The sequence below is a fragment of the Mustela nivalis genome (assembly GCF_964662115.1).
Source record: "Mustela nivalis genome assembly, chromosome: 17".
NCBI classification, from domain to species: Eukaryota; Metazoa; Chordata; class Mammalia; order Carnivora; family Mustelidae; genus Mustela; species Mustela nivalis.
The window spans coordinates 1479076-1503718 of record NC_139036.1 but is presented as its reverse complement, the minus strand read 5'-3'; the positions used below and the strand labels follow the sequence as shown (position 1 = coordinate 1503718).

Below are 24643 nucleotides of genomic sequence, written 5' to 3'. Positions count from 1 at the left end.
TGTCTGACGTGGGGCTCAATCCACAACCCTGAGACCCTGACCTGAGCCAAGGAGGGCAGTCGGACGCTCTACTGACTGAGCCTCCCAGGCGTCCCCGGTAGTTCTTAGTTTTATAAAGCATGTGTGGGTTGCAAATTGTGAGTCCTTGCACATTGGAAAATGCCTTTGTTTTGTCCTGCCATGCGACTGACGGGTTTTCTGGGAGTTCTGGCTTCAGCCTCTTTTCCCCACAGAATGGGGTCTGTGGTGCCCAGAGCTCCTCAGGAGCACACGGCCAGTCTCCTGTTTCTTCCTGTGGGGTACTGTTGTCAGGTTCCAAAGAGATTCCTTTATGCGTAGACTTGTACAGTTTTACCCATGTGTGTCTGGTAAGTATTCACTGTTTCAGACTGTCAGTGGGCTCTTCTGGGTTGTGGGCTTAGGTCTGTGTTCAGCTCAGGAATGTCCTTCTTTTGCTCTGTTGTCATCTTTGCATTCTCCAGCAGAACCCATTCTTTGGAACTTCTACCGGTCAGGTGTTGGAGCTCCTTAATCTTGTTTCTTTGCCTCTTTATTTTCACATTGTTCATTTTCTATCTTTTGTTAGTATATTTTGGAGATTTTCTCTACTTTTTCCTCCCATGTTAGTGACTTGGTTTTGTCATTTAGTTTGGCTACTGAAGTTTTTCATTTGGCAATTGTATTTCTAATACCCAAGAACAACTTCTCTTCTTTTCTCCCTCCAGAAGTTTATTTTTTAAACAGGTTTATTGAGGTTTAATTTGCGTGCGTAAAGTCTTCTTGGTGTAGATGTAGAATTCTGTGCTTTTAGTACATTTACAGTTGGAACCATCGTCACAGCGTAATTTCAGAATGTTTCTACCACCACGGAAGGAAACCTTGTGCCTGTGAGTGGTCACCTTCCCAGTCAACGACTGATTTACTTTTTGTCCCCGTGAACTTGCCTTTTCTGGACATTTCGTGTAAATGAGATAATACATTATGTCATTCTTCTGTGTATGGCTTCTTTCCCTTGGCATATTATTTTTACGGTTGATCCGTGCTGTGGAGAGAGCTGTTGTTCAGGCATCAGTGTTGAAGGCACTATCCTGCTCTGAATTATCTTCAAACTTTTGAAAATCTGTTGACTGACCTATTGTGCAGATCTCTTTGGGGCTGTATTCTGTGACGTTGGGTCTCTGTGCCTGTCCTTCAGCCACTGTCGTAGTTCTTGAATATCATTGTGTATTAAATCTTGAAATCATGTGGTGGAAGCCTTCCAACTTTGTTTTTCTTTGTGGGGATTGTTTTGGTATGTTGAAGTCTTTTCAGATCAATTTGATGATTTCCACAGAAGAGCCTTGCCGTGATTTTGAGGGGAGTCGAGTGAGCAGCTAGATGAATTTGCAGAGAGTGAACAGTTTGAGTCTTCCGTCCTGTGAATGTGGTTTACCTATCCATTTATTTAGGTCTTTTTACATTTTAGCAAAGTTTGTCATTTTCTGTGTGTAGATCTTATACCTGCTTCGTTGAACATATCCATCCAAATTTCATCTTTTTAATGTTGCCATTAGTTAAATTATCTAAAATTTTGTTTTCCAGTTCATTGCTTATATATAGAAATAAAACAGGGGCACCTGGGTGGCTCAGTTGGTTAAGTGTCTAACTCTTGATTTAGGCTCAAGCCATGATCTCACGGGGTTCTGAGATCAAGCCCCACGTTAGGCTCTGTGCTGGGTGTGGCACCAAGTTGAGATTCTCTTGAGACCTCTTCAGCACCGCATTCACCCCTGCGTTCCCCTTGCGTCCCCCACCCGCCCCCAGGCTATCTCTCTGACTCTCTCTCTCTAAAAAAAAAAAAAAAAAAAGGTGTTTGAATTTTAACCATGTGTTGTGCAGCCTTACTAAATTGAGTTAGCTTTTTTACATATTCTGTAGGGGTTTCCGCATATGTGATGGTCTGCAAATCAACATGGTTTTACTTCTTTGATTTGTGTGCCTTTTATTTCTTTTTCTTCTTCTTCTTCTTTTTTTTAAAACTTACTTGAGAGAGGGAGAGCATGAGTTAGGAGGAGAGGAAGAAGCAGGCTCCCGCTGAGCAGGGAGCCCAATGCGGGGCTCCATCCCAGGACCCCGGGATCATGACCTGAGCCGAAGGTGGAGGCTCGACTGACTGGGTCACCTGGGCGCCCCTCTTTTTCTTATTGCCCTGGCTGTTATCTGCAGGACAGTGTTGCAAGTTCAAGTAATGTCATTTCTCCTTGATTTCATCTTTCTGAATGTGGCTAGCAGTCACTGTACTCCTGAACTCTCAGCTCTAGGGCTCGGGGTGGGTCATTTCTGTATTTCTCTAGTGGTCTTTCTAACTCCTTCTGTTAGCCCTTCTAGTAATTTGTAAGCACCCAATTCCTCATTGAATTCCTTGTCCTTGAAACACTTATTCTATTTCCTGTTTTCTGCCCTGAACTTTGACTGGTACACTTCACTTTACCATATGGATCATTCTTAGGGTCCCTGGGAGACTGTTTCTGTATGGGTCAAGTAATGATGAACATTGGAGAGGCAGAAATGATTGTGTTCTGGCCAGTGTCCTTTTTAATGGCTCCTTCATGATCTGATACCGCTTTTGAGTTAATTACATGGAAGCTTTTTCTGTAGAGAGAATGGGAAGGCAGTCTTAGGATGGAGATAGATTATCTAACAGTGGTTTAGATAAATAACAGTGGCCCTGCCACTTAATTATAAGTTGCTTCTTTCAATCCCTGGGTGCCTTTTCTACAAATAGTTTAATTTGGAGAGGACAGGAAAAGGTAACTGCTCAAAGCCAGACATTCTCTGAATGCTTTATTATTTATTTTGAAGTGTTCAGGGTGGCATTTGGATATGACTGCCTCGACCATGTTCTCCACTAGGTGCCTGAGCCATATTTTGTGAGACAGAAGTTTGCTCATTTGTGTGTCAGAAGGGAGATCATAACACTTCTAGGTGAACTGCCTTTTCACCAGAGGTGGTCTTCTTCTTCAGGCAAATGTTTGAGCGCTGACTTTAGATACATTCGACCCTTGAGCAATGTTAGCGTTTGCAGTGCCCACTCCCTGCACAGTTGGAAATCTCTGTGTGACTTTCGACTCCCCTTGCCTTACCTAGTAATAGCCTGTTAACTGGAAGCCTTACCGATAACACAAAGACTCGATTAACACATGTTTTGTGTGTTGTGTGTATTATGTACTATATCCTGACAGAAAAGTGAGATAAAGAAAATGTTACTGAGCAAACCATAAGAGAAAATACATTTACAGAACTGTATTTCTCCCCATCCCCAAAAAACTTTAATACATTTATTGAAAAAAAATCCATGTGTAAGTGGACCTGTGCAGTTCAAACCCGTGTTGTTGGAGAGTTGGCTGTGCTGGCGGGCTGGGGACCCTGGAGAAACTGCTCTTGCAGGAAGCTTGTCTGTTGAGCAGGGAAGACAGTCACGTTTGTAATTGGCCGTAAAATGTGGGGGTTGTGTTTTATGGAGGAGTTGGGGAGAGCATCGCTATGGAGAAGACAGCCAAGCTAAGACTAAAGGTTAGTAGGAACTCGCCAGACCTTGAAAAGGGTCAGAACAGGCCAAAAGCCTAACGAGCTTGGTGATAGCTTGTTGCCCAGAATAGAATTTTAGTTCCACGTTAAACCACAAGAAGTCCAGAGTGGTTGGGGGTGGTGGTGGCAGTCTGGGAGCAGTGTTGAGCCATTGTAAGTGACCACTGAGAGGACGTCCGCTCTCCCCTGTGTCACTCTTCGTTGTCAACGTGGGCTCTGCGTGACTGCACTTGAGGTCTCCAGCCAGCATGTGCGGTTGCCATCTGCTCCTGCCGTATTCTGTGCGGCCTGGCCTAGACTGTCTTTGAGGGTTGACTAAAGGCTCTGCAGACCGCCCCTTCTTCTGGAGGTCTTGTGGACATTGCAGTCTGCAATCCCTTGAAATTATAGTCAGAATTGTGTCTTGGGTGAGGGGAAGGGAGGACCTGTCCCTTTAATTGGATTCTCACAGGGTCTTGAGACCGCTTTTCAGCTGACCACTAACTGTCCCCACCCCCGACTCCTGCTGGGGTCCCCTTAAGGGCCTCGTCAGGCTGTGAAGAGCTGCACACCTGTCCCATAGAGAGGGGTCTTGACTGGTCTGTACTTGGGATGCTGTCACTGCCGTCTGCCACCCAGGGAGCTGTGCTGTCGGCAGCCCCCTGGCCCACGCGTGGGTATTATGAAGGCAGTGCGTTACAGTGTCCTTTCTAGGGAGGCCTGCAGGAGAAGATTTTTTTTTTTTTTTTTTTTTTTGCTAGCAATGCAAATAACTTTAAATATTATATAATATTTTTTTAAATAAAGATTTTATTTATTTATTTGACAGAGAGAGAAAGCACATGCACACAGGAGCAGGGGGAGCAGCAGGCAGAGGGAGAGGGAGAAGCATGTTCCCGAGGGAAAAGCATGTTCCCCATGCAGCAGGGAGCCCGATATGGGGCTCGACCTGAGTTGAAGGCAGACCCTTAACAGACTGAGCCACCCAGGGCCTCCCCTATTTTAAATATATTGTATTTATTTACTTGAGAGAGAGAGAAAAAAGAACAGAAGGAAGGAGGAGGGAGAGTCATACGCATTTCTTAAAAAAATATTTGAGAGAGAGAACATGAGGGAGGGGCGGGGTGTAGGGAGACAGAGAAGCAGGCTTCCTGCTGAGCAGGGAGCCCAATGCTGGGCTCCATCCCAGGACCCAGGGATCATGACCTGAGCCAAAGGCAGACGCTTAGCCCCCTGAGCCACCCAGGTGCCCTGTCCTATGCATTTTTATAATGTTAGTATTTCTGATTACATTAAATGTTCTTCATGGTTTCTCTTTCTCCTCCGTTTCTAACTTACTTTGTATTTTATGTATCTCTATAAAGCATATTTTACTTGGGGGGCAGAATAGGATACTTAAAAAAGGAAAAACCCCTCTGTGTTCAGAGGTTTCGTCTTTTGTTACATATTCCTTTCCCTATGTAACACATACTTTTTACTTAAGACTGTTCTGTTCTTTTTCCCATCTCGGGTTAGTAAAACAAACTCACCCTTTATGGTAAAGGACCAGTAGTGTAAATGTTTTTGCTGCTTGGACGTCTTCTCCAACACCCTGACCCTTGCGAAATAGTTTTTCAAGGCCATTGGCATTGAGAACATGTCTAGATTAGGGCCCGACCTATTTTTAGTGAACTTTTACCCTCTCTGCTCAAGTTTTTTCTTTATCCTTAAGGCATATCTTAGATGGGACGTGTGTACAGCTGAACAGTTATAACCGTGGTGGCGAGTGATTGGCTTCTATTAGTCCTGACGGACATTCTGCCGGCTTGCCTCAGGGTTCTTGAACTTGATCGATCACATTCCAAAAAGTAATCATATGAAGACTTTACTGTATATACAAAATTTGTATGAATCACAGAAATTGAATAACCATTAGGTTTGTTGATAAAACCAGGATTTAGACAGTTTTCTATAGTTGGGCAGGAAGTTTGCTTAAATAGTAGTTAGTAGTTATTTGTCTTTAAAAAAAATTGTATGAGGTCAGGGAGACCTAGCTTAGCAGTAGGCCGCTTGTGAGGAGGAGAGACATGATCAGTAGGATCATACATGATCAATACGTGATCACTTCTTATGTTAGAATGGGCTAAGTCCCAGTGGCTTAAAACATGGGTTGATTTCTTGTGGGCTCAGGTTGGCAGAGGTCTCTGCTCTCTGGGTTTCTCGTATGGTGCGGTGAGCATCACAGACACGGCCAGAGACAGGCTCTGTTCGGTTGACAGGGGTGGTGGGAGAGAGGAGGCAGCAGTGGGTAGAGGGTGAAGCAGGCCCCAAGCTGAGCAGGGAGCCCGATGTGGGACTCGATCCCAGGACCCTCATGCCCTGAGCCAGAGGCAGACAGACGCTTAACCAGGGAGCCCCCCAGGTGCCCCGGGAAGAGAGACTCTTCAGCACACTGCACATCCGGCTCGGCTCAGCTCTGCCTGGGCTCAGTCCGGCGACCCCGAGACCACAACCTAAGCCGCAACCAGGGACGCTCAGCTGCTCAGCCCGCAGAGCTCCAGGCGCTTGCAGGCGGTCTTTATTCTTGAACTTCTGCCGCTGTGTCTGCTTCCTCATCAGTACCTTCTTCTCAGGCATCTTTGTCCCTTTCCTCTGGTGACCCCTCCTCTCATGCCTTCTTTCGAAAGTGTGAGCTGTGTCTTACCTGCTTTGCGGGCGGTGGCAGCTGTCTGACTGTCCAATCGCTGTCTTGAGGGTTACTTTGGCTTCGGTCTGGATGCAGTGTTGATACTCACCCCTGACCACCCCGACACTGGCGCTCCCGGGCCAGGGTGAAGACAGCGGGCACCTGCAGCCTTCTCTCAGTAGGTGCGAGGCACACTTTCCCGTGAGCCTCACGCTGGCCTTCACGTCAAAGGCAGGAGATGATACCGTGTCTTAAGGAAATCGTAGTCGTTCTCATAAAGAAGAGCGATTGTAAGTGGCATCGCAGCTCTGCGTACTGTTTGTTGACACATCAAGAGCAGATGTTACTATCCCGTTAGTGGTCTTGCTGCGCCGTCATGACTTCCTTAATGTTCTCTGTTCAGATTACGTGAAATACCATCCCTTTTTTGATTTTGGCATTGTACCCAAGGTTGTTTTCTTAGACACAGTTTGCTGTGTTTTTCCTCTCCCTTCTCCGTGTGAGTCTCTGGAGTCTGTTCTATTTTTACTTGTGGGCCTGCGTCCTTACGCAGTCTCTGATTTCATGCTCTGCAGATCAACAAGAGATCTCTTGTAAGGGGAGAATTGGGTTATAGGTGACTGTTAGGGTAAACAGTTCTTAGTAAGTTGGTAAACATTCATTGAATCAGGTGTTTTCAGTAACAGCAATTTCTTTTTATGAAATGTCTCGTGGTACTGTGACTAAAGAAAATTCCAGAATAAATGCAATAGTTGGTTTTTTCTGTGAGGGGTTGCTAGAAGTGGTTTTTTTTTTTTTTAAGGAGCATTTTTGAAGCTTTATATTCTATATGTTTATTTTTTTAGCTCTTTTTTAAGGGACCACTGAAAGTAAAATATATATGAAATATTTACGAATTACTGGAAGCCAGGACTGTTGAATTAAAAAATGTCTTGTAGACCAAACCACATCTTCCTTATGAAATGAAAGTGAAACCGTACTGTATAAGATTCAAGTACAGCAACATTTATTCTTTCCAGGGCATTAGGACCTGCTTGGGGCTGGGTTGAATTCTTTGATTACTTAGATTCCCTTTGCTAACATTGCAGAGAAGACCTAATGACGCCCTTTTCCCCCTCAAAGTGATTCACATTAAGTTGCTTGTTTAGGGGATTGGAGCTTGCATTTCTGGCTGTCTGATGTTATCATTCCACTGGTTCCTTCTGGGTGTCTGGCCTAAGAGGACATCATATCAGACTTTAATTAGGAGTCCATTTACTTTGCAAAGCTGATGTAAAATTTTCAGATAATTTTGTTTTTAAGATAAAGTTTGATCTTTTATTTCTTAAACACATAAATGCATATAGTAAACAAAACTTGTTTGAATCAGAGGAAATTTCTAAAGGCAGTTAAAACACTTAATTCAGCATTTTCCTACACTTGGACTCTTAACCACTTCTTAAATTCTGGTTTGTCTGTATATTCAGTTTGATCTTTGACATTGGTGTACTAAGTCCTTTAGTTGTTTTTTAAGTTATATCATTTTTTCCCCCGAGTTTTGCGTGCTCCCCTCTCCCCTTTTTTCCTTAATCTGTGTGAGATAGACATACTGGATGTGGGTAGATAGCCATATGGAGCTTTGTTTGTTGGATAGGCAGTGGTGCCCGTGTCAACGCTGTTATGGTGTGGAGAAGGAGGACAGGAGATTTCAGGAGAAAGGCCCACTGGTTGTGAGAACATACTTATTACTGCCTCTCATTACATAAAACCATAGAGAAATGGGTAATTTGTCTGGGATTGGAAATGTTCAGAACATCCTGTCTTATGTACCAGAAAGCAAGAAAGTTATCAGAGGTCGATGGGCAGACAACTTTATCGCTGGGCAGGGTTCCCATTGGACAGATCGGTCCACGGGACAGTTAGGGTGGATAAAATGAGTACTAATCATGGATTAAACATAGTGTGTTACAGTCCGTGGCTTCTTCTTTTTTTTTTTTTTTTTTAATTTTCTGGATTTTTTTTTTTTAAAAGATTTTATTTTTATTTATTTATTTGTCAGAGAGAGAGAGGTAGAGCGAGCGTGAGCACAAGCAGACAGAGAGAGGCAGGCAGAGTCAGAGTGAGAAGCAGGCTCCCTGCAGAGCAAGGAGCCCGATGTGGGACTCGATCCCAGGACGCTGGGATCATGACCTGAGCCGAAGGCAGCTGCTTAACCAACTGAGCCACCCAGGCGTCCCACAGTCCGTGACTTCTTAATCCTAACTCCAGTGATAGCAACAACAGCTGTAACAGCAAAACATCTTAACGGTCTCCTTGGAAGATGTGGCACCAGCGTACTCCAGGGTAAGAGTAAAGAATCAAGTATTCATCTTCCAGGACTGTCCTCGGTAACCCAGTAGTTGATAAAGAGGAGTTTTTGTTTGTAATAGTAACCCAGCTAATGAAGAAGTGAAAGAATCAGGATATCTCCGTGTCACAGCCTAATGAAATTGACAAAGGCAGTGATCGCTGACAACTGCTGAAGCCGGTAGGTCTCCTGCACCCACAGATCATAGAAAGAGGGACCAGCCAAGACATGTGTGTCCTGATGTAATGCAGTGGCACCCTGTGCAATTTTCTTGTAAAAAACCTGATTCTGAACCTCATCAGGCTTTTAGATTTGCCAATTTATAGGAAATACAAGGTACAGAGGAACATGAAGACCCCATGGGAGGGTGCACTTGTAAAATCCAGAAGTAAACTCGATAGGACAGGGGTCTTGGTTTCAACAAGTAAGTGACAAGAAAAGAAGACAGCTCAGGGAACCTATAAATTAAAGAGGCATATTTACATGGGGATCTTGTTTGGATGGATCCTGGTTCTAACCAACTAATTTTAAATTAGCCTTAAGGAGCAAAAGGGGAAATTTGAGCACAGATAGGTGGTGCTAAGGTTGGAACTCTGTCTCAGGGTACGATAATATTGGGTCGTGTTTTAGAACTTGCACTGAAATATTGGTGGATGGAACTGGGACGTCTGGTGCGCCTTTTGTGCTGCGGCTGCAGCCACGAGTGCCCGGCTTCAGAAGGGGCTGGCCTCTAGGCCCTGCTCTGTGACAAACAGGAGGTGGGGTGGACCCCGTGATACCGGTGAGAGCACCAGTGCCAGCTGGTGCCAGTAGATCTGGAAACTGATGGGCAATGAGCTGGTCACACAGAAGCCTGTGACTGTCCCTTCCCAACTCTCTGCTGGTCAGTGGAATGGGCCTGGAGTGCTTGTGTGTATGCCCGAGAAGGGGGCCTGGCTGAGGAGGAGGAGAGCTCTGTGCCCACGAATCTGACAGGGTTGGCCACTGCGTGGGCCACGGCCCGTACCTGAGAGAAGTGTACTATGTGCAGACGAGCAGATTCTCAGGACGCATTCACAAGCTGAAGGCAGACAAGGCCGGCAAGAACCCCAGGCTGAGCGGGCTGGGGCCCACAGGTGTAAGACCTAGGATGTGCATGGGCCCTCCGGAGAGCTGCTGCAGGCCAAGAGGGAGGAGACCAGTGAGACTTCTTGCAAGGAGAGACCGAGAAGTAAAGCTCCTTCAGCCGTCGGTCAGATCCGTTACTCAGTAACCTCCCCGGCCCCCACTGAAGGAGGACAGCTGGAATTTACTCTGAAATCCAGGTTGACAGTTAGGGTTAGGGTACAGGGAAATGAGGTGGGCCGTGTGCCGGTGACCCTTGCGTGGTCGGTACGCACTATGCCATTTTATTATTCTACTTGTCTACTGAAAAGCTGCCACGTTTTAAAAGTCCTATATGTTGATGCTTGCTTGATCCTATCTGAATTGCATCAAATTCAGGTATGTGTGAGGAAAATTTGTGATCTCAACTGTTAAATGTTTTTTCTTGAACGATGTAGTCAGACTCAGACCAGTTGAACTTTTGGGTGATGGTATTTATAATTTGAGTTATCTGTGAAACTTAGATTCATGCCTTATTTTTTCAAACGTAGGGTTACTCTAGTTTGTCATCAATTCCTGCTTGTCTGATGGTATACATTTTGCTAGGGTATACCCAAAACTACAGGAAAAAAAACATGGTGTAAATATTCTTGAACTGTAGGGTTATCAGAAGATTCAGGAAAAACCGTGAGAATTGAATTAAGCATGGATGTATTACACAGTTAAAATGAAACCTTTCCCTAACATTTAAGATAAAAAAGAGATTTGAAAGAAATTTATGTTATTAATACTATGAGGTTATTTGTGTTCTCTGTAGTTAGAGTTTTCTTTTTTTTTTTTTTTAAGGATTTTATATATTTATTTGACAGAGATCAACAAGTAGGCTGAGAGGCAGGCAGTGAGAGAGAGAGGAGGAAGCAGGCTCTCCCGTGAGTAGAGAGCTCAATGCAGGGCGGGATCCCAGGAGTCTGGGATCATGACCTGAGCCGAAGGCAGAGGCTTAACCCACTGAGCCACCCAGGCGCCTCTGTAATTAGAGTTTTTTATTTTGTCACCTTCTTCGTTTATTCATGGGTCTCCTGGTTGGGCAACGGATTTTTCTTTTAAATATAGGATTAAAATTATTTCCAAGGCCCTTTTACTCAGACATTTGCTTGATGACTGGAGCAAGCTGTGTTAAGAACCTTTTCTTGTATTTTTGACTGGGCTTCCTGGTTGTACATTCTTTGAGGGACAGACTGTCAGGTCGTGTGCTCAGTGTCCGTAGCAGTGAGTAGCTGTTCTTCACTGTTTGTTTTTGTGTCACACTGTTGACTCCTCACAGTCACTTGCTTTAACGGTGAGGATAACCTTGATTCTGCCTTCAGTCTGTGGAGGGCTTAGTGCTCTTTTGGAAACCTGCTGAGGCACCAGTGCATTCGTCTGCCTCAGGCTTTTTCTTTTGGCTAAAAGTCTTTGCCGCTTTTTTCCAGAGATGTCCCTGGGGCTTTGGTCCCCAGAGTTTGTATCTGCTGCAACCGAAGAGAAATTTACCAGTAATTTTTTTTCCTCTTTCTGGAAAAACGGTTTGAAGAAGAGTATGGTAAAATCTCATACCCTTATACAGGGAAAGAGGTCTTGATGTTATTTGAAAATTTCATAGCTTTTAAGCCATAGGATCATGTAAAAATTATACCGGGGCACCTGGGTGGCTCAGTGGGTTAAACCTCTGCCTTCAGGGCACCTGGGTGGCTCAGTGGGTTAAGTCACTGCCTTCGGCTCGGGTCTTGATCTCAGGGTCCTGGGATCGAGTCCCGCATCGGGCTCTCTGCTTAGCAGGGAGCCTGCTTCCTCCCCTTTCTCTCTCTCTGCCTGCCTCTCTCTCTCTCTGCCTGCCTCTGTGCCTACTTATGATCTCTCTCTGTCAAATAAATAAATAAAATCTTGAAGAAAAAAAAAAAACCTCTGCCTTCAGCTCAGGTCATGATCCCAGGGTCCTGGGATCAAGCCCCACATCGGGCTCTCTGCTCAGCAGGAGCCTGCTTCCCCCTCTCTCTCTGCTTGCCTCTCTGCCTACTTGTGATCTCTGTCTGTCAAATAAATAAAATCTTTAAAAAAAAAAATAAAATGCTGACATACCATAAGTTTAATTCTGTGGCCATTTAACAAATATTTGGGTACCTTTTTCTCTCCGAGTAATACTTACGATAACGGCACGAAAAAGTCTTGCTGGTGCAGCATTTACACTTAGTGTGGGAAGAAGATAATAAACTAGATAATTACATGAAAAATGTGGTGTGTTAGATTGTGATAAGTGCCCCAGCAAAAAAAGAAGGCAGAGAGGGAATGAACAGGTGGGGGGGTGTGGCGGTGTCTGGCGTTCTCTCTGGCTTTGGATCCTTGGCCCTCCAAGGTGGGAAAGCAGCCTAGCAGGGTGCTGGGGCGGGGGAAGTGGCAGCTTTGGCTCTCACTCGGAGGTAAAACAAGCCAGTAGAAGTTCTTCCGCATGGGGTGCCCGGATGGTGGAGTCGGTGAAGCGTCCAGCTCTGGTTTCTGCTCGGATCCTCATGTCAGGGTCCTGGGATTTGAGCCCCCCCGTCGGGAGGGGCTCCATGCACAGTGGGGAGTCTGCTTGAGATCCCCTCTCCCTCTGCTGCTCTGGGGCATGCCTGCTAGCTCACTCGCAAATAAATCTAAAAAAAAAAAAAAAAAAAAATGCTGGGGTGGGGGGACGTGGTCTGACTCCTGTTTGAACAGGCTTCGCCTTGACGTGTGGTGTAAGAATGTGGGCTGCGGGAGGACGGGCGTGAGGTTTCTGCAGTAGGTCAGTCACAGTGCCGCATTGGCTGGGACCAGGATGGTGGCAGTGGGGATAAGTGGTTGAATTCTTTGTCTGTTTTCTGAACAGAGCTTCGGGGTGTACTGGTGGATGGAATGTTCTTCGGAGTGGTCCACGTGTGAGAATGCATCAGGGCACCTGGGGTTGTTGGCCTGAGCCGCTGAAAGGATGGACGTGGCAGTGAGGTGGGAAGACGGTGGGACCAGGACATGACCAGGGGCTCAGTTTTGAATGGCCCGTTAGATGCCGATGCAGAGGAGTCATGTAGGCAGCTTATCAGATAGGACCAGGAATTCTGGGGTGCTGGGATGGCTCAGTCGTTGGGTGTTTATCTCTGGCTCAGGGTCGTGGTCCCAAGGGCCTGGGATTGAGCCCTGTATGGTTGGGTTCCCTGCTCCGCAGAAAGCCTGCTTCTCCCTTTCCTACTCCCCCTGCTTGTGTTCCCTCTGTCACTCTCTGTCAAATAAATAAATCATTAAAAAAAAAAAGTTCAGTGAAGAGGTTTGGCTTAGAGATGTAACTGGGAAGTACAACCACGTAACAACTTCCCTTACCCAGGGATCAGGAGTGATCAGGAGACTCTGTGCTCCCTGTCGACTCCAGAGAGCTGTAAGCCATTTGTGTATGAGGCTGTGGAGGGGGTCAGTTTGTCTACAAAGTTACAGTTATATCTGTGAATCTCTGCCTGACCCTCTGGGAATACTGTCCTTTCACTCCAGCCAGGGGATCAGGCAGTGATTTCTAGTTATGTCCTGGTTTCTGCAGAGGAGCCCCCGGAGGTGCAGCTACTCAGAGCTGATGAACCTAGAAAATCAGGGTTTCCATCCCTTGAATCAGAAACACTGTAGTTGATATGGGTGGTTTTGAAGGTTGTTTTTTTAAATAAGTGAATGAAAATTCCTTTAACCCAACTGTAACATTGTGTAGTAGAAAACAATTCTTTTTCTACTTCGGTTAGGATAGAAGTAGCAGGGAAATCCCCCTGTACTCATGGGAATTGTATTGGCAGCTTTAGGACCAGATGTGAAGCTGGGAGAGTGGGGCCTGGGGAGACTTGGGAATTCTTCTTGGACTGTCACTGGCTTTAGGTAATATTCCTATTTTGAAAATGAGAATACTTAAAATCTGTAAGTACATGAGTGTGATTTTAGGGTGACACGGAGGATGTGAGGGTGAAAAGGGAGATAGTCCACATGTGGTCGGAGACATCCAGAACTTCTGTGAGAGACGGTGTTGCTCTGACGGAGAAAAGGTCTTGGATCCCAGGTTCTGACTGGGTTATTAGGTAAGAGGTGGTAAGACGGGAGCAGGTGGATTTGGTAGGGCAAGACCTAGGACGGCCAGAAACCTTGAGGAGGCTTTTCAGTGATCTGGGGGCCCTGGAAACCGGAGGGGGACAGTTAAAGAGGACTTGATTGGAGCCATCGTTGGTGATTGAGAAGAATTTCAAGTTTGCTGTGTGGAATGCCTTTGGACCTAAGTTATTTTCCTATAATTATGTTTTCTGGCACCTCTCCACTGAGTTTTCATTTGAAAACAGTGTTCTAAAATACAAAATATGTGTTTAGACATGGATCCTGTAGTCTGTTTACCAGCCAGGGGAGGTAACATTCCAAAAGGAAGGTAAGTGTTGGGATGCTGTGGGCTTCTGTCGGAGGAGGGGACTGCTTTTAGTGAGAGGAGGAGGCGATGCTGTCGGACGGCTGCTGGAACTAGACGGTGGAGGTGTTGGAGAGGACGTCTCCGTGACCGTTCCGTTATTGGTAGGAAAGAGTCTGGACGTGGTAAACATTGTTCCGGTGAAAATGAAATCCTAATGAACTTCTCAGAACATGCCTTCCTCCCCCCAAGCACTGGCTTCCCCCCAGTGAATGCTTTGGAAGCTTGTGGGTAGGCGGGTGGGAAAGAGTAGAGGGTGAGGAGTGAGACAAGTAAACGCCCGTAGTTATCAGCCGCGTAAAGAAATTGCTCTGTCATCGTGAAAGGGAATATGCTCGGAAAGCATAGGAACATAGAAATGAAAAAAGCTGTGAGCACAGGAAAACAATTTACCGTGTTCGTAGTTTTTAAAATTAAAGTGAATTTTATTAAAAATTGCAATAACACAGGCAAAGTCTAATTTTTTTTTTTTTAAGATTTTACTTATTTATTTGACAGATCACAAGTAGGCAGAGAGGCAGGCAGAGAGAAGGGGGGAGGAAGCAGGCTCCCTGCCGAGCAGAGAGCCCGATGCAGGGCTCCATCTCAGGGATCCTGAGATCATGACCTGAGCCGAAGGCAGAGGCTTTAATCCACTGAGCCACCCAGATGCCCCAACTTAAAAAGAAAATTTCTTGAAATAAATTTCTTACAAATAAATAAGCACAAGGGCCCACTCGAAAAACAGACAAGGACAGGAAGTCTATTATGGAAGATTACACAAGGCTTTGAAGAATGTTGAAAATACAGGGACTTCACTCACTCATGGAGGCTGTGTTCAAGCTACGCGAGATTCTCTCTTTGCCCCAATCACGAGCCGTACCATTTAGTGGCAAGGAGCCTGCCCCTCCTCAGGCCTCCCTGGTGGGACTGGTACCCGCCCCCCCCAGCCCCCCTCCCGCTAGTCCCCCACTCTTCCGACCATCAGGTTGTATCCCATGGGGGAAGAGTTGTATCCCATGAGGGAAGAGCGTCCCAGCGCAAAAGAAACTGACAAATGGAAAAACAATTAGGAGGAAGTGCAACTCAGACTAGGAGAAGAAAACATTTAAAAAAGTCAAGATGCTCTTGGATATTTGTCAACAGGAACAGAACTCCATGAAAAAGGAAAGAAACTCTTAGAAGATAAAATGGAAGAAATCTAGCAGAGAATGCAACAGATAGGCAACTGTAAGAAAGGGAACACAGAGTTTTTAGGAAGAGTGAGTAAAAGTATTTGTGAATATCATGTGAGTGTAATTGATGAGAAACTTTTTAAAAACTTTGAAGGTATGGTGCATTAGGAGAAGTCAAGTGGCATTTTTCTCAATTGTGTCAGTGTTTCTCTAAAATAACCAAAAAATTGAGTGTAAACAAAAGGGTAAAAAATAAAGTCCAATAATGCCAACTTGCTGTATATAAAAATGTATCAGTCGGCGTTTCCATCTGTTGCTTGTTGGCCCGTGTCTTTGCCAATTGTGGTTAAAATGGAGAATCTCTTCCCAACCTTTTTTTTTTTTCTTTTTTTTAGTGTCATGTTAGTCACCATATAGTTCGTCATCAGTTTTTTTTTTTTTTAAGATTTTATTTATTTATTTGACAGAGAGAGATCACAAGTAGGCAGAGAGGCAGGCAGAGAGAGAGGAGGAAGCAGGCACCCTGCTGAGCAGAGAGCCCAATGTAGGACTCGATCCCAGGACTCTGAGATCATGACCTGAGCTGAAGGCAGTGGCTTAACCCACTGAGCCACCCAGGCGCCCCCGTCATCAGTTTTTGATGTCGTGTTCTGTGATTCACTGCTTGTGTGGAACACTCAGAGCTCCATGCAGCCCGTGCTCCCCTCGATACCCATCACCGGGCTCCCCCCTCCCCTCCCCCCTCCCCTCTGAAAGCCGGTTTGTTTCTCAGAGTCCACAGTCTCTCATGGTTCATCTCCCCCACTGATTTCCACCCTTCATTTTCCCTTCCTTCTCCTAATGTCCTCCATGCTGTTCCTTTAGTGCCACAAATAACTGAAACCGTATAATTGACTCTCTCTGCTGGACTTACTTCACTCAGCATCATCTCCTCCAGTCCTGTCCATGTTGATCGCTTCCCAATCTTAAGATATAAGTGATTTCCTTGTATTTTTTAAAAGACAGGCTAATATACATCTATCGGACATGGGTACTGACGGCTCTGTGCAGATGTTCGGTTTAATTTCTCATTGACTTGTCAGTGCTCCTTACCTGTTTTGCCATTACCCCTGTCGTGCGTGTTTCCTCCTCAGTTTGTCTTTTGGATTCCTTCTCCCCCTCTTTAAACCTTTCAGAAATTCAGAGTTCTTGTGTCATCAAGATTCATTTTTATCATTTATTGCTTCAAGGTTTTCTTTTTAAGATTTAAGGCTCTTCCTAAACCAGGATCATAGGAATGTTCCCACCCCATCCTCCCATATATGTTCGTTTGTACTTTTATGGTTTTGGTTTGTATGTTTACATTTTTTGTATTTGGACATTTTTTGTTGTAAGATTTAGGTAGAGACGGGCTTTTTTCTCAGATGAACCAGCTGTCCTAACACATCAGTTTTGACTAGCCCATTTTTCCCACTCCTGATTTGAAATGTCATTCCTTATATACCAAAATTTCAAACCAGTGCTTTGTCCCTTATCACTGGGGAAGTTCAATTTTGAAATTTTGGTTGAAAAGAAAAGTCAACTTTTTCTGTCTATAAGCTTTCAGGATTTGGTGTTCTGAAATTTGTGTGTGTGTGTGTGTGTGTGTGTGTCTTCTTAGTATGAGCTTTTGCATTAAATATCTTGGGCACTTTGAAGGCCCTGCTATAAACTTGGATTTTTCAGTTCTCACAAAATTGTGTGTGTAACCTCATTTCTGTTTCCTCTGTTACCTCTTTCTGGAACTTCTGTTAATAAGGTTACCTTGATTGGACCGTGTAGGGAGGTTAAGCAGGAGAGGAGTGGGAGCTGAGGTCAGACAGCTGAAGAGGAAGGCGGCGTGTGTCTGGTTCTCTTGTGTCTTGTGGGCCCTGGTAAGGACCAGGGCTGGCACTTGGGTAGAGAGCCGTGGAGGGTGTCATTCCGTCAGCCAGCCGCCATCTGACTCCTACTGGAATAGTATCATTCTGACACAAGGACTCACCTCTCAGCCTTACTGAAGATGTACTTGGAATAGTAGTTAGAATGCACTTTTCCCACAGCTAGAAAAGTTTGCCCCCACATGCTTAAAAATTCAAATGGTACAATAGTTGTACATTTTTTTAGATCAGACTTAAAATATTTTTGTGTGTGTGTTTTAAGTAAGTAAATTTTTGGTGCAGTGTTTTTTTTTTTGTTTTTGTTTTTGTTTTTTTTTTTTTTTTTAGTACTTTTTAAAAAAAGATTTTTAGTTATTTATTTGACAGGCATGGATCACAAGTAGGCAGAGAGGCAGGCAGAGAGAGAGGGGAAGGAGGCTCCCTGCTGAGCAGAGAGAGCCCGATGTGGGGCTCCATCCCAGGACCCTGAGATCATGACGAGCGGAAGGCAGAGGCTTTAACCCACTGAGCCACCCAGGTGCCCCCAGTGTTTTGTTCTTGAATAGCTTATGTGAGCAGTTAATACTGGACTGTATGTTTAACATGATTTTAATAAGTTTAAATTTCTTAAAATTTAAACCTTTTTTTGCATTGAGATTATTTTTACAAATTTAAAAACTTAAAAATACAGAACACTATTTAAAATGCAAATGTTAATACTGGTCTTCAGATGTTAAGGAAGGAATGCTGGCATCTGTTTGCTCCAGGATCGCACACCCTGGAATCACCTTGTCAAGTTCCCTTCACTGCCACACTCTCCCTTTCCCCCACACACAGTCTGGATGCAGTGAGTGGCATTGGATTTAGAGATCAATTAAGGGAGATTTGATATCTTTCCCATACTGAATTATGTTTCCAGGGGCAGAATCTGACTTCCTACATATCGTGTCTTTAGTGGGCATTTTATTTGTTTGATTATTCATTTATTTCAAAGTGCCCCCTGTGTTCTCTTTAGACTTCAGTTCCTGCTGGGGACAGAGTCATTTTTAGTGTATTTTGATTAGTTAGTAGTTATGTTTAGGAAACCTGTTAATTTGCTTAATTTTTGAATAGCCGTTTTGTTAATAGTGTTTACTTGGTTTGCTTAGTTTTCCTAACTGTACAGTAATCATGCAGATCTCTTTAATTATTTTTTTTAACCTGTGTCCATTGCCCAGTTGTTCTAAAACAGTGTTAAATATTTATATTATTTTTTATTAATAGTACATTAACTTTTTTTAATTTTTTATTTTTTACAAACATATAATAGTATATTAACTTTTGTCTTTATTTTTTCTTTTCTCAAGGAACATCCATTTTATTATTCATCTTCATTTCTTGCTTTCTGAGGTAGTTGTCATAGCAGGTGACCTTGTTTTGTCTTGCTGTCTGACTTTAATGAGAAAACTTGTGATTTCCTCCTTAGTGGCATGATGCGCTATGTGTGTATACAAGATCCTTAGTGAATACACACATATTTGCAGCTTAATGTATATTAGGTGGTGTGTCTTTCTCAGTGACATTGTATTGGTACTATATCTGTCTCTATTTTATTGGGGTTCTCTTCCATTTAGTGTCATAAAATAGATCATGTATACTGCATTTTATGGAGGATTTTCAACAACAGTGAGGATGAATGCCTTTTCTCCTTGGGCCTTGATGTGATGTCTGCTAGAAGATCGAGCCTTTCTTGAATCTGTGGAAGATTGACACTTTTGAAATTTATTGTTGGGTTATATTGACTAATATTTTATTTTAGAGAGAGATTAAGTCCCTAGTCTCTGAGGCCTCCTTGTGTGGGTTGAGCCTCAGCCTCAGCGTTACCGAAGCTCTCTTAGGTCGGCCTCCTCACCGTGAAGTGGAGAGGTCGGCGGCAGCTCAAGGCGGGGAGTCCTCAGTCAACCCGTCGGAACAAGCACTGGTGTTGGGATGTGCTTGCCCCCTTCTTCCTTGTGGTCTGGCCAGTCAAGGAGTCATGCATGGCCCAAAAGAGGGCCTTCAGGGCTGTGCTCCCACAGAGCCGAGTTCTGGCTTCCTCCCATCGGACAGGCTGCGCGTCTTCTCTACCTGCTGCTAAATGTTTTGGCCCTCCAGCTTGCCGGGTCATTTGGGGACCAAGTGTTACATACCCTGCTCCTCTGACGAGCGTCCAGAGCACTTAGTAAGTTTGAGTAAGAGTAAGAGTAAGTTTGCTCTTACTCTTGGGATTTTGTCGATGGTGCTCTCTCTGCCGCGCACGCACGGTCGGCTTCACGGGATCGGAGACTTTGTGTTCTGGATTGTGGTCTAATAAAGGTCAGTAACTTCAGGCAGAAGAGTCGAATTCACTGTGAAAACGTGTGGGGCGGCTGTCCGCATTTGCTGGGGAGGGGACAGACCTCGCACTCACCCTTGTGGAGGTCACCACGGCGTCTGTCCAGTAGGATCGAGTGGAACTAGAGAACACTCTGGGTTTTCCCTGAAAACCATCTACTTCGTCTGTGTCACAACATTCAGTAGCTTCACTTTTTTTTTTTTTTTTTTTTTTTTAAAGATTTTATTTATTTATTTGAGAGAGAGACAGTGAGAGAGAGCATGAGCTAGGAGAAGGTCAGAGAGCGAAGCAGACTTCCCATGGAGCTGGGAGCCTGATGCGGGACTCGATCCCGGGACTCCGGGATCATGACCTGAGCCGAAGGCAGTCGTCCAACCAACTGAGCCACCCAGGCGTCCCAGTAGCTTCACTTTTGCTGGAGACTTCTTCTTCTTCTTTTTAGGACTTAATTAAGGCCGCTGCAGGGGGAGCTGCAGGGAGGGGGAAGAGGCTCTTCGCTGAGCAGAGAGCCCGATGCAGGGCTCCATCCCAGGGCCCTGAGACCCTGAGACCATGACCCGTGCCAGAGGCAGACACCCATCCCATTGAGCCACCCAGGAGGCCCTCCTGGAAACTTACCTCATACTTACTTTGGCTTCCTCAGTTTCATCTAACTCCTCCTTTATCAGCCCTGCTTTCACATGATTGTTTTTTTAGTCCTGCTATACGGTTTATCTGTTTATTTTTGTTATTTTCAAAACGTAGCTTCTAGGTTTTAGAATTAAATCTGTTAGCTTCTGTTTTCTGAGTAACTTTGTGTTTCTTTAATGCCTTTATTCTGATTTTTATTTAGTTGTATTTATTTTCTGTCCTTGAGTTGAGAGCTTAATACATTTAATTTTAATTCTTGACTAGGTTGATAGTATTTAGTCTTGGGTCTTCTTCTGGGGATAGCTTTATTTGTGTACCAAAGGCTTTTATCTAGGTGGTTTTTATAATTATTAGGTAATCTGTATTAATTTTGATTTCCATCTTTTTTTTTTAATATTTTATTTATTTGACAGAGATCACAAGGAGCAAGAGGCAGGCAGAGAGATGGGGGAGAAGCAGGCTCCCTGCTGAGCAGAGAGCCTGACCTGGGGCTCGATCCCAGGACCCTGAGACCATGACCTGAGCCGAAGGCAGAGGCTTTTCCCACTGAGCTCCCCATGCACCCCTCCATCTTTTTTTTTAAATAGGTAAGCTCTGTGCCCAGGTTGGGGCTTTAACTCCACACTCTGTGAGACCAAGAGTTGCACGCTCTCCTGGCTGGGCCAGCCAGGTGCCCCTGGATTCCATCTTTGAATGGAGTAACTGAGGACGAGGTAGCTCGTAAGTGGTCGAGTCTCCTTCACCAAGTGGAGTAGTTCGATGGCTAAATTTTGAGGTGTTGTGGCCTAAATCAGTGATCTGCTCTCCTGCTGTGTGGTCAACCATTTTATTATTTTTGTCTTTTGGTCTTTTAGGACTGAAATGGTGATCACCTCTATGTTTACCCAGTTTCCTTGAAGTTTTGGCTCCGAATATATCTACTTTGAAGGTTTTGTTATATATTGTTTTATAAACGTATCTTCCTTATAGACTGATCTGGATCAGTATAAAAAGCAGCCCTTTCCTGCCACCTTTCATGTATACTTGGAATTGAACTGGTTTTAGGAGCTTGTTGATACTGGCCTGGTATACTTGTGTCTTCCCTTCATTTCTAACCTCCCACAGTCTGGTTTTTATGTTTGTCCGTGGAAACCCCCTCCTTTTGGCTGAATGTCAGGCTTTGTGGGCCTGTGTGGGAGGCCTCGTGTTCATTTACATTAAGGTCATGTGTTTGGTTTTGCTTCTGTAATACTATTTTCTTTATTTCTGCTTGTTTGTTTTTTTCCTCTCTTGTTTTCGAGTGAAAGCATTTAATTTATTTACTTTTTAAAAGAGAGTGTGTGTGCAGGCCTGGGCAGGGTAGAGGCAGGGGGAGGGAGAGAATTGCAAGCGGACTCCCTGCTGTGCACAGAGTGGGGGGCCCATCCCAGGACCTGTCCAGGACCGCAAGGTCATGAATTGAGCCAAAGGCAGACACTTAACCACTGAGCCACCTGGGCGCCCCTCTTTTTCCTCCTTAGGGTACATTGTATATTTTCTTACTTGCTGTCCCCATCTCATTTTGTAAGTTACATACCCTATTTCCTATTTCATGATGTCTGAGGTATCCTTGACGGTAAGGGTACCTCTTAACTCTGATCGCTGCTACGCCAATTAGGTAGGTGCTGCCTAAGAAACCGGGGCGTGCTGGCGACTGGAACCCACGTGCTGCGTTCAGATGCGCCACAGGTGAAAATGATCAGGCGGTTTGGTGATCGTTCTGCGGTTATTTATAAAGTTGTAGCTTTAATATACTGTCTTTTATGTTTCTCCAGTAGGTGTCTGTTTGAGGAATGCTTGTTTGTTTAGAAGTATCTGTCAGTGGCTTTCACAAGTGACCTGATATTTTGGCCGATTATAGAAGTTTTGAGTTACATTACCTTCCCTTAGAGCCTAGTAAACATTATTCTGTTGTCTTCTGGCATCTGGGGTTATTAGTCCAGAGAAAGGTGACTGCTTCTGCCTGGTTGGGAGGCTTCTTTCTCTGTCCTGGAAGTGCAGTAACTTCTTTGGGACGTCGGTCTGGATGGGAGTCTCTGGCAGGGTTTCCTGTTCCGCCTTAGCCATGTCAGTACGGTCAGACCGCCTCCTTGAAAACAGGCTGCTGTGCTCTCCTTCCGAATCTTCTTTCCTCAGGAAACAGCACTTCTGTGCTCGTTTATCTCCTGTTCTGCCCCTTATTTTGTTGTTTGTTGGAATGCTCCCTTTGTCCTTTTCTGTTGTGTTCTATGTCCCGCTTGAGATAGTCTCTCCTTCCACAGCGCTGTTCTCGCCAGCGTGGGGTCTGCCGCTTCCTGATGGTGGTTCTCACGTGGCCGGAGGCTTCGGCACACTGGCGGGTGCATGCGTGAGCGTCTGCAAGCAGCCCTTTCAGTGTGTCTTGTTTCTCTCCGCCTTTGGAAAAAGCCTTTATTACTTCTTGTGGTAAAACAGGTAAAACCACATCTTTTTGAGAAGATGGGTAAAACCAGTTACAAAGCAGCTAATAACAAAATTTATTCCCCAAGGACATGAACAAGTGTTTTAATAGATTGACTTATCAGGTATGCTGTTAGATGGCTTTTATTAATGGCATGAATTAGGGAAAAGCCATTATTCATGAGTGGGCTTAAAGGTGCTTCTTTTTGCAATGGGATAAGCTTCCTTTGTACATGATAGAAGTCTGTTTCTGCCGTGTATGCTTTTGTGGATGAATTCAAGACTTTTTTTCTGTTCTTTCCTATTAATCATTAAATCTATTGATTTTTTTTTTTTTCTTTTTCTACTCAGTGAGCTGTAAACTAGGAGAAACCTCATAGAAATCATGCCTCACAGGGCTGTCATCCATGCGGGTTTGTCCTTCTGCTGACTTGCTCTGGTTTTATTCTGAAGAAAGAGGGAGGTGATCAGCACTATGCCCTTGACCTTCCTTCCGAGTTGAAGGGCACAGTGAAACTGAGTGTGTGGACATTGTGGTTCCTCAGAACGAGACTGTGGCTTCTACACAAGGTGTGTGTGCTTCAGAGTATCTTGCTGTTCAGCGACTGGGTTCTCCCAAGGTTCTGTTTGTCCATTTGTCGTTAGCTGTGGCCAGCACACTGGCGTTCTTGTTGTCACTGTGTGTGTAAGCGGTGTAGACGCATCTTCGGTGTGGCATGTGGTGTGGCCCAGCAACATACTCTGTTTTGGAAAGCCTGAATTTACTACTCCAGAGTCTCCATTATAGCTTATCTTTGTAATTGATCCATGTCCTAAGGGTTCCAGACTTAAAACTTAAACACACACTTAAGTTGAGAGCTTGTTTGCCTGTGTCTTCCTGAGATCTTCGGGTGTTTAACTCCCCCATTAATGGCCGGAGAGTTAAGGGCATGTGCCCTGCCAGGCCTGGAGCTTGGCCCAGTTGGACTGCTGGGGCCCCATCAGTAAGCAGACACCCGGGCCCTTTCAGAGCTGTGCTCTGTGGGGGTGGGGGAGGTGCACAGAGTTGGGGGAATGCTGTGGAGGGCTGGGCGATATAAAACAGGGAGAGGGGATGACAGCGGGAGAGTGTGCGAGTGTGGGGGTTGTGCTTCAAACTTGGCCGACACTGAAAGAGCAGTTAGCCAAAGCCCAAGGAAGGGGGTAGGAGGTTGACAGGACATGCTGGCAGGTTCTGAAAGGCCAGGGTCAAGGCCACCCTGGGCTGGCCTGATCCAGACTCACCTGTGCCACAAGGTCCTGCTGGCTGCCGGGTTGAGGACACGCTCAGTCACAGCGTCCCCTCTCCACACACGTGAGTGAGCATTCCAGACCGAAATGAAAGCTTCACCAACAGTATCTCTGTTTCACTGTTTCTTTGTATTAGGAAGAAGGTGTTGCTGTTACCCACCCTCCAGCCCCACCCACCCCGGCCTGCAGATCTATTTCGTGACCTCATGACTCGTGGTTGGGAAACACCTGCAGAGTGCCCATGTGGCCTCTGCTGCCCTGGGAGGGAAGCTGTGGGGCTGTAAGGAGAGAGGGGGAGGGGTGTGATGAAAAAGAGTAAGAACTTCAAGTCAACATGACGTCCATGCTTCGCTTAAACTGCAATTAAATGTGGGGTGTCCAGAGGCTTGCTTATGAGGCTTGCCCACTCCCAGCCACTTTTGAAACCCCTTTTTGGTACAGATTTTGTGGGCTCCTCGTTTGTAAATAATAGGCTTGTAGTGTTTATTTTTGTTTGCCAACTTTAGATGTTGTTGACTTGTTGCTGTGACCAGTGTTTTCAGTCCCACTTCTCACTGCTGACCTTCCTCACTGGCGCCGGTGCTCATGGAGGGGTGCAGGCGGCTCCGGGGCTCAGCCGAGAAGGTGAACCGCCCCCCCACCCCACCGCCGGCAGCCACTGTGCTGGGGGTGCCCGTGCTGTGCCCTGCACTCGGCCTGATCCGCTCACCTCCTCCTGTCCGCTCCCGCCATCAGGAGCCTTGCGCAGTCTCCTTGCTTTATTTATTTATTTGTTTGTTTGTTTATTTATTTTAGTCTCCTTGTTTTAAACAGAGCAGTTTCACCCA

General features: G+C 45.2%; 2 protein-coding genes across 2 annotated transcripts in view; both read left to right on the top strand.

The window, feature by feature from the left end:
• Window positions 1-20678, top strand: part of MYBBP1A (MYB binding protein 1a) — a 155898-nt gene extending 135220 nt beyond the window's left edge. The window contains exon 27 of the transcript XR_014304982.1: window positions 20663-20678. The gene's annotated coding sequence lies outside the window, so the exon portion shown is untranslated. The remainder of the gene's footprint in view (window positions 1-20662) is intronic.
• Window positions 1-24643, top strand: part of UBE2G1 (ubiquitin conjugating enzyme E2 G1) — a 101927-nt gene that overhangs the window by 18907 nt on the left and 58377 nt on the right. The window lies entirely within an intron of this gene.